At 44.5% G+C, this 9,088-nt stretch overlaps 1 long non-coding RNA gene across 1 annotated transcript; it reads right to left on the bottom strand.

The window, feature by feature from the left end:
* Positions 1–5,366: 5,366 nt before the first annotated feature.
* Positions 5,367–6,576, bottom strand: LOC104987014. The gene is made up of 3 exons (XR_825098.1): positions 6,489–6,576; positions 6,102–6,183; positions 5,367–5,645 (listed from the first exon to the last, which is right to left on the bottom strand). It is a non-coding gene; the product is annotated as an uncharacterized LOC104987014 (long non-coding RNA).
* Between the last annotated feature and the right edge of the window lie 2,512 nt (positions 6,577–9,088).

Below are 9,088 nucleotides of genomic sequence, written 5' to 3' on the forward strand. Positions count from 1 at the left end.
TGCCACATGTGGGATCATAATTCCTCTACCAAGAATTGACTTCCCTGGTGGTTCAGATGGTAAAGAATCCGCTTGCAATGCAGGAGGCCTGGGTTCAATCCCTGAGTTGGAAAGATCCCCGGGAGAAGGGAATGGCTACTCACTCCAGTATTCTTGCCTGGGAAATCCCATGGACAGAGGAGCCTGGAGGGCTACAGTCCATGGGGCCGCAGAGTCAGACACGACCAAGTGACTAACATGTTCACTTTCTTCAAAGATCGAACCTGTCTGTACCCCCTGCATGGGAGCACAGAGCCTTAACCACTGGGCAGACAGGGAAGTGCCCTCATTGTAATTTTAACTGAGTTGTGCTGATTACTTCTTTGACCCGCTTTTCATTACTTTTTTGCCGCTGGGCTCATCCTGTGAGCTGCTTGTTTCTGTTCATGGCCGCGTATTATGCTTCTGGGCTTTTCTTTTTTAACTTGTGCAGGAGCTCTGTATTCACTAGATTGCAACCAGCTGTCTGTCAATATTATCTGAGGGCCTTTGTGGAACAGAAATCCTTAATTTTTTTCATTTTTTAAATTGAAAATTCAATTTAAAAGTTACATTGTAATTCAACTTAAATTTTCAGTTGAATTACAGTGTGTTAATTACTGCTGTACAGCTAAGCGACTCAGTTTTACATGTGTATATCTGTCCTCTTTCATATTCTTTTCCATTATGGTTTACCACAGGACATTGAATATAGTTTCCTGTGCTACATAGTAGGAGCTTGTTGCTTATACATTCTATACATACCAGTTTGCATCCGTTAATCCTAAACTTCCAATCCAACCCTCTCCCATCCTCCTCCCCCTTGGCAACAAGCAGTCTGTTCTCTGCGTCCCTGATTCGGAGAAATCCTGAATTTTGATGTAGTCAGATCCATAAAGGTTTTGCATGAGGGTTTGCCTTTTGAATGTCTTAAGTCCTTACCCTACTCCGAGGTGGGGCCTTCTCCTATATTTTATTCTGCTGCTGCTGCTAAGTCGCTTCAGTCGTGTCCGACTCTGTGCGACCCCGTAGATGGCAGCCCACCAGACTTCCCTGCCCCTGGGATTCTCCAGGCAAGAACACTGGAGTGGGTTGCCATTTCCTTCTCCAATGCATGAAAGTGGAAAGTGAAAGTGAAGTCGTTCAGTCGTACCCGACTCTTAGCGACCCCATGGACTGCAGCCTACCAGGCTCCTCTGTCCATGGATTTTCCAGGCAAGAGTACTGGAGTGGGGTGCCATTGCCTTCTCTGATATTTTATTCTAGTAGATCATAATTTAGCTTCCAGGTTCAGATTGAAATGCTCTACACTTTTCCTTTTCTGATACTGTCCTTATCTGGTTTGGGAGTCATATAAGAAAGTGGGCAGCCTCTTCTCATTCTCTGTTTTCTGGAACAACTAGTATAAGATAAGGACCATCTGTTCCCCTTCCACTGGGACTCTTCTGCACTGGAGTCTTAGATTATAATTTTCTTTACTGGTTACTGATCTATTTTTTCTTAAAAGGCCTTTACGTTAAGTTTTAATTTTTACTGACATACAATCATTTGTAATATTCTTTGATATTTTGACATTTTAAATTTCTGTGGGGGCTCAGAGATCAGATCATGTAGGGCCCAGTGGCTGTGGGAAGGTCTTGGGATTTGCCGTAAACATGATAGAAAGGGTGAAAGGATATTGTTATAGAAGAACCCATTTTGCCAACACAAAACTCCCAGTCTGCTTCAAGATTATGAAGGGTTGGAAGGTGGATTCTAAAAAGGGAATTCTGTGATGAGATTGGGGCTGGGGCTGGGGGCTGCTTTCAAGTCCTAAATCTGGGGAATTTGAGATGGGCTCCCTGAGATCCTGGCAAGCCCGTGGGTCAAGTGTACAGGAGGCTTTCAGAAAGACTTCAGAGCCATGGTCAGAATGGCCAGCACTCCGAGGAAACACGGCACAGGAAGTCAAGACTTCATCTGGGGGCAGAGACAGGTTTCCTTATGGATTTCACAGGGACATTGGGAGATAAATATTATCTTTTATTATACCCCATGCATCTCATTTGGTCAGGGAGAAGAGGTGGTGGGCTTCTCTGGTACCACTAGTGGTAAAGAATCCACCTCCCAGTGCAGGAGATGCAAGAGACACAGGTTCTATCCCCGGGTCAGGAAGACCCCCTGGACTAGAAAGGAAATGACAACCCACTCCAGTATTCTTGCCCGGAATATTCCATGGACAGAGGAGCCTGGCGGGCTGCAGTTCATGGGGTCGCCAGGAGTCAGACATGACTGAGCACACAGGTGGCAGAGGAGGTGAGAGGAGCTGACTCAGGGTTTTGTGTGTTTTTTTAACATTTTTATGTATTTATTGAATTTAATTTATTTGGCTGTCCCAGGTCTTAGTCTCGGTACATGAGATCTTTGGCTTTGGCCGCGGCACGCGGGCTCTTTAGTTGAGGTATACAGACTTTTAGTTGCACGATCTAATTCCCTGGCCGGGGATCGAACCCGGGCCCCCTGTGTTGGACTACCAGGAAAGTCACCCTGATTGAGGTTTTTAAAATCCCCCTTTGGCTGCTGTGTAGAGACTAGCCTGGAGGCCCAGGGTGGAAAGAGGGACTGTTGTCCAGGAGAGGGACAGGGGGACTTGGGCCACAGAGGCAGAGAGAGGAAAGAAGAGGAGAGGTCTGGATATTGAGCCTCGGCCCGCCACCATTCAGAGATCAGGGGAAGATAGGGAAACACAGCCATGGACATAGGACAAGAGAGGCTGGTAGGGAGGAAGTCAGCCCAGAGAGGGAGGGCTCCCAGCCAAGTGAAGTAAGTGTTTCAGAAATGAGTGGGTGATCAGCTCTGACAAGAGGCACTGAGAGGTCAAGGCAAGGCTGACTGAGTGAACTAAATTTGGCAACCTCACTTGTTCCCTAGGCCCAACTCCAAAAACCAGACATACAAGGTGCATTACAGACATTGGCTATTTAAATGTGGCTGAAATTGGCCTCAGAAAAATATTCTTTCCCCTGAGAAACTTGTACCCTTTGTTATCTCTGGAAGAGGGAAGCTGAGTTATTACATCTCCCTTTTTGCTTTGGCTCCCTGGAAGCTCAAAGCCAAATTTGATCTGCAGATAATAGAATGCTTTATACGCGCATGCTAAGTCACTTCAGTCGAGTCCAACTCCTCATGACCCTATGGACTGTAGCCCCCCAGGCTCCTCTGTCCATGGGGATTCTCCAGGCAAGAATTTTGGAGTGGGTGGTGATTCCCTCCTTCAGGGGATCTTCCCGACCCGGGGATCAGATTAGCGTCTCTTTCGTCTTCTGCACTGGCACGTGAGTTCTTTACCACTAGCACCGCCTGGGAAGCCCAAGTGTCTTATGGGCTTCACTTAACAATAGACCGGCATACTTATATCTTTATGTTCTTGCTCCAGAGCTTCACATTCTCTTTTCAACTATCTTCTCACATTGCTGAGTCTCCATTTTTGTTTTGAGATTTTATCTTCTTTGTTCTTACCAGAAGTTACCTCACTTATATTGGGAATGAGGCAGGTATGCAAATTAATTCTACCATTTAGCAAATATATGGAGATGCCTTATACTAGTTAAGTTTTTTGGTTTGCAACTGACAGAGCTAAATTAAGCCAAAAGGATAAAATAAGTAATTGGCTTATTTTACTAATAAATAAACAGGGCCTGACCTCATTTTTTGCCTGGATTGAAAGATTTGAGCCCCTTTGCATGTGTGTGTGCGTGCGTCTGTGCGTGCGTGTGTGGTGTGTCTGTGTGTGCACGCATGCGTGTATGTGTGTGTCTTTCTCTTCCTCATTTCATCGTCATTTCTCTCTCTGTGTTGGCTTCATTTTCTCCAGTGGGAGTGTTGGCTGCAGGCAGCACCAGATTTCTGTCCTTGGCCCTTTGCCACCAGAGTAGCGAGAGGACTCTTCCCAAGTAGGATTCTGACATTTCCTGCCTTGAGTCTCATGGCCACCCCTGGACCAATCACAGGGACTTAGTGGGACAAGGACTGTGACCCGCTGTACTGTGGCACCTTCTGGGTGGAGTGGGAGGAGCAGTGTTCTAAGGATAGAAAACAGTATGGAGTTTCCTCCAAAAAATTAAAAATAGAACTACCATACAATCCTGCAATTTCACTCTTGGACCAACGAAAACTAAAACACTAATTCTAAAAGATATATGCAGCCCAGTGTTCAACACAGCACTATCTATAATTGCCAAGGTATGGAAGCAACCTAAGTGCCCATCGATAGATGAATGGATAAAGCAGATGTGATACGTAAATAGATATTGATAGATGTTAGAATATTTGCTAAGTCACTTCAGTTGTGTCCAGCTCTTTGCGACCCTATAGACTGTAGCCCACCAGGCTCCTCTGTCCATGGGATTCTCCAGGCAAGAATACTGGAGTGGGTTGCCATTTCCTTAGCCAGATATTAGATTATTACTCATCCATAAAAAAAAGAATGAAACCTTGCCATTTGTGACAAGATGGATGGAACAGAAAGGTATTATGCTAGTGAAATAAGTCAGACAAAGAAAGACAGATACCGTACGTTTTACTTCATGAAATCTACAAAACAAAACTAATAACAACAAAACAGAAATAGACTCACAGATAAAGAGAGCAAACTAGTGGTTGCCAGAAGAGAGGGGCGTGCGGGGATAGGCAGATAGAAGGGGATTAAGAAGTGTCAACTGGGCTTCCCAGGTGGCGCAGTGGTAAAGAATCCCCCTGCCAGTGCAGGATACTCAAGAGATGCAGGCTCAGTCCCTGGGTCGGGAAGACCCCCCTGGAGGAGGGCACAGCAACCCACTCCAGTATTCTTCCTGGAGAATCCCATAGATAGAGAAGGCTGGCAGGCTACAGTCCATAGGGTCACAAAAAGCTGGACACAACTGAAGCGACTGAGCACACACACTTGCAAGAGATATAAACAACCAGTTATATATGTATATATATACATATGTACACACACACATATATATATAAAGTTAATAAAAACCTTGGGACTTCCCTGGCTGTCCAGTGGTTAAGACTCCACATTTCCAATGCAGGGGGCACAGATTTGATCCCTGGGTGAGGAACTAAGATCTCACATACTGAGGCATGGCCAGTTAAAAAAAAGAAAGAAAGAAAGTCAACAAAATAAATGTCACAAGGATGTAATCTATAGCACAGGGAATATAGTCAATAATATTATAAATAACTTAATATGGTAAGTATCTATAAAAATACCAAACCACTATGTTGTACATTTGAAACTAGTATAATATTGTAAGTCAACTATACTTCAAATTTTAAAAAGGGAAAATTTTAATTGCATTAATTTTTTAAATGTTGGGGATGTGAGGTGAGGTGACTTGAAGGCAGAGGGTCAGGGCAGACCATAGTACAAAAACGTGCTTATCGTGTCTCTATAACAGACATCCTACAGATGCAGATATGAATAAGATGAGCCTCCCTGCCTTGAGACGGTCACAGAGCATGAGGGAGGTGAAACATGCACACACGGTTGTAATCCAAACCACCAGAACTTCGGAAGAGGGATGGGCAAAAGACGTGCGGAGTTCAAAGGAGAGAGGACTTCCGATTCTGGCCACAAACAAGTCAGGTGGATCCTTTGGCTGCAAACAACGAAGAAACTGGATTGTTCAATCGCTCAGTCATGTCCGACTCTTCATGACCCCGTGGACTACAGAATGCCAGGCTTCCCTGTCCTTACCATCTCCCAGAATTTGCTCAAATTCATGTCGATTGAGTCAGTGATACCATCCAACCATCTTATCCTCTGTTGCCCCCCTTCTCCTCTGCCCTCAGTCTTTCTCAGCATCAGGGTCTTTTCCAATGAGTATAAGAAACAACCCTGCTTTCAGATGTTAGGAAATTGGTAGCACAGGACTGTAATCCCTCAGAAAAGGGAATCAGGAATAATTCCCAGAGCTCACACAGGTCTAGAAATCTTTATAAGATTCTCTCTAGTTAGAGAGATTTCACTGAATACACAGAAAATTCAGTAGAGAACCCAGAAGAGCCATGTCTTAGAAGTGAGCCTAAATCAGCCCCTAATGAAGGCTACTCACCATTCAGGAGCTTGTAACAAATCTCAAAATGATCAGGCTAACCCAGGAGTAACAACCAAATCGCCAGGAAGAGTCCAACACTCTTTAAAGAAATTCAGTGAAATCCAGATCAATAATGTAAAATTCGCAATGCAATGTTAGGCATCCAATAAAAATTTAACAGATATACAAAGAAGAATACTCTGATTAATAACCAGGAGAAAATATCTGTCAATTAAAACAACCCAGAAGATGGCAATACCCTCCACACCAACTTAACTCAATCTCTATTGAAATCTCAGCTGCCTTTTACAGGAACTGACAAGCTGATCCTAAAATTTACATGCAAAGTCAAGGGGCCCAGAATAGCCAAACAATCTTGAAAAAGAACAAAGTTAGAAGACTTACATTTCCCGATTTGAAAACTTAGTGCAGGGACTTCCCTGGTGGTCCAGTGGTTAAGATTCCACACTTCCATTTCACTAAGATCCCGCATGCTGCATGGCACAGCCAAAAAAAAGAGAAAACTTAGTGCAAACCTATCTATATCCCAGCAATCTTGATTCCAGCTTGTGAGTCATCCAGCCTGACATTTTGCATGATGTACTCTGCATATAAGTTAAATAAACAGGGTGATAATATACAACCTTAACGTACTCTTTTCCCAATTTTGAACCAGTCCATTGTTCTATGTCTGGTTCTAACTGTTGCTTCTTATCCTGCATACAGGTTTCTCAGGAAACAGGTAAGGTGGCCTGGTATTCCCATCTCTTTAAGAATTTTCCACAGTTTGTTGTGATCCACAATGCCAGAGGCTTTAGCATTGTCAATGAAGCAGAAGTAGATGTTTTTTGGGAATTCCCTTGCTTTTTCTAGGATCCAACAGATGTTGGCAATTTGATCTCTATTCTTTTGCTTTTTCTAAATCTAGCCGTACATCTGGAAGTTCTTGGTTCACATACTGCTGAAGCCTAGCTTGAAGGATTTTGAGGATAGTCTACTAGCATATGAAATGAGTGCAATTATACGGTAGTTTGAACATTCCTTGGCATTGCCTTTCTTTGGGATTGGAGTGAAAATTAACTTTTTCCAGTCCTGTGGCCACTGCTGAGTTTTCCATATTTGCTGGCATATCGAGTTCAGCACTTTCACAGCATCATCTTTTAGGATTTGAAGTAGCTTACTTGGAATTCCATCACCTCTACTAGCTTTGCTCATAGTAATTCTTTCTAAGACCCACTTGACTTCACACTCCAGGATGTCTGGTTCTAGGTGAGTGATCACACCATCATGGTTATCCAAGCTATTAAGGCCTTTTTTGTATAGTTCTTCTGTGTATCCTTGCCACCTATTCTTAATCTCTTCTGCTTCTGTTAGGTCCTTACTATTTCTGTCCTTTATCACGCCCATCTTTGCAAGAAATATTCCCTTGATATCGCTAACTTTTTTTTTTACAAGATCTCTAGTCTTTCCCATTCTATTGGTTTATACTATAATGGAAAGAATATAAAAAAGAATATCTATCTATCTATATATATATATATGCACAACCAAATCACTTTCCTATATAGCAGAAATTAGCACATTGTAAATCAACTATTCTTCAATGAAATAAAATTTTAAATAACTTGTGCCTCAAAGGACACCATCAAAAAAGTGAAAAGACAGTCCACAAAAATGGGAGAAGATATTTACAAATCATATATCTGATAAAAGAGTAGTATCTAAAATACAATGGGCTTCCCAGGTGGCTCAGCGGTAGAGAATCTGCCACAGTACAGGAGACACAGGCTCAATCCTTGGGTCAGGAAGAGCCCTGGAAAAGGAAAAGGCAATCCAGGCCAGTATTCTTGCCTGTAAAATCCAATGGACCAAGGAGCCTTGGTGGGTTATAGTCGATGGGGTCGCAAAAGAGTTGGACACGATTGAGCGACTAAACAACAACATGGGAGTCTTTACGACATACCAGTCTTGGGCCCTCATCTAGTTAGATCAGAATCTCTAGAGATGGACCCTGGGCACCAGTCACCTTCCAAGATCCCCAGTAATTCCAATATGTGGTCAAAGGTGAGACCCCTGTACACGGGGCCCAGGAGCTGAGTTTGGTCACAGCCTAAGGCCAGAGCCTAGAACAGCCTGGCACAAAGTAGGTGGTTGGCAGATATCTGTAAATATCTCCATGCATGCGTGTGTGCTCAGTGGCTTCAGTCACGTCCAACTCTTGGCAACCCTATGGACTGTAGCCCGCCAGGCTCCTTCTTCCATGGGATTCCGGAGTGGGTTGCCTTGCTGTCCTCCCAACTCAGGAATCAAACCTGCATTTCTTGTGTCTACTGCATTGCAGGTGGATTCTTTACCACTGAGCCACCGGGGAAGCCCAAATATCTCCGTAAACAACCCTAATACGATGCTCATTTAATAAGGAAACTGAGGCACAGAGAGGTTGGGTTACCCGCTTAAAGCCACAAGGCTGGTAAGCAGTGGTGCTATAACCAAATTATTTAATACATACAAGGAGTATCAGCCCAGAGCCAAGACTCTTCCTGGGAGGACTCCAGTCCCTTGAGAATGATGGGTAGGTGGATCCCGAGTGGAGATGGGACCAGGTCAGGAATGAAATGGGGCCTTTGGAGGAGGAATGGAGCCCCCACCCCAAAACTGATCAGCTTCCCTGCTTGACTTCAGCTGTGGCTCCAGACAAAGGTGGTGGGTGGTGGCAGGGAACCCACGGGCAGAAACAAAACTCAGAGAATTTAGGGGAATAGGAAAGTGAAACCAACCCCAGCACAGGGCAGGGGGTGGGAGAGAATTGGTGGCTGGAAACAAGGGCGGCACTCGCCCCTCCCCACCCCCTGCCCCTCACTCAAAGGGTCAGGCTCCCCTCACCGCACCCCTGCTTGCAGCTGCTTCCACACCCCGGCCTCCTTCAAGTTCCCAGAATAGCCAGAACACTGCTGCCCCGTCCCTCTCCCCTCTCCATGCCTGCTTTTCCTTCACAACACGTCCCA

This window comes from Bison bison, unplaced genomic scaffold (genome assembly GCF_000754665.1).
Source record: "Bison bison bison isolate TAMUID 2011002044 unplaced genomic scaffold, Bison_UMD1.0 scf7180017864080, whole genome shotgun sequence".
Lineage (NCBI taxonomy): Eukaryota > Metazoa > Chordata > Mammalia > Artiodactyla > Bovidae > Bison > Bison bison.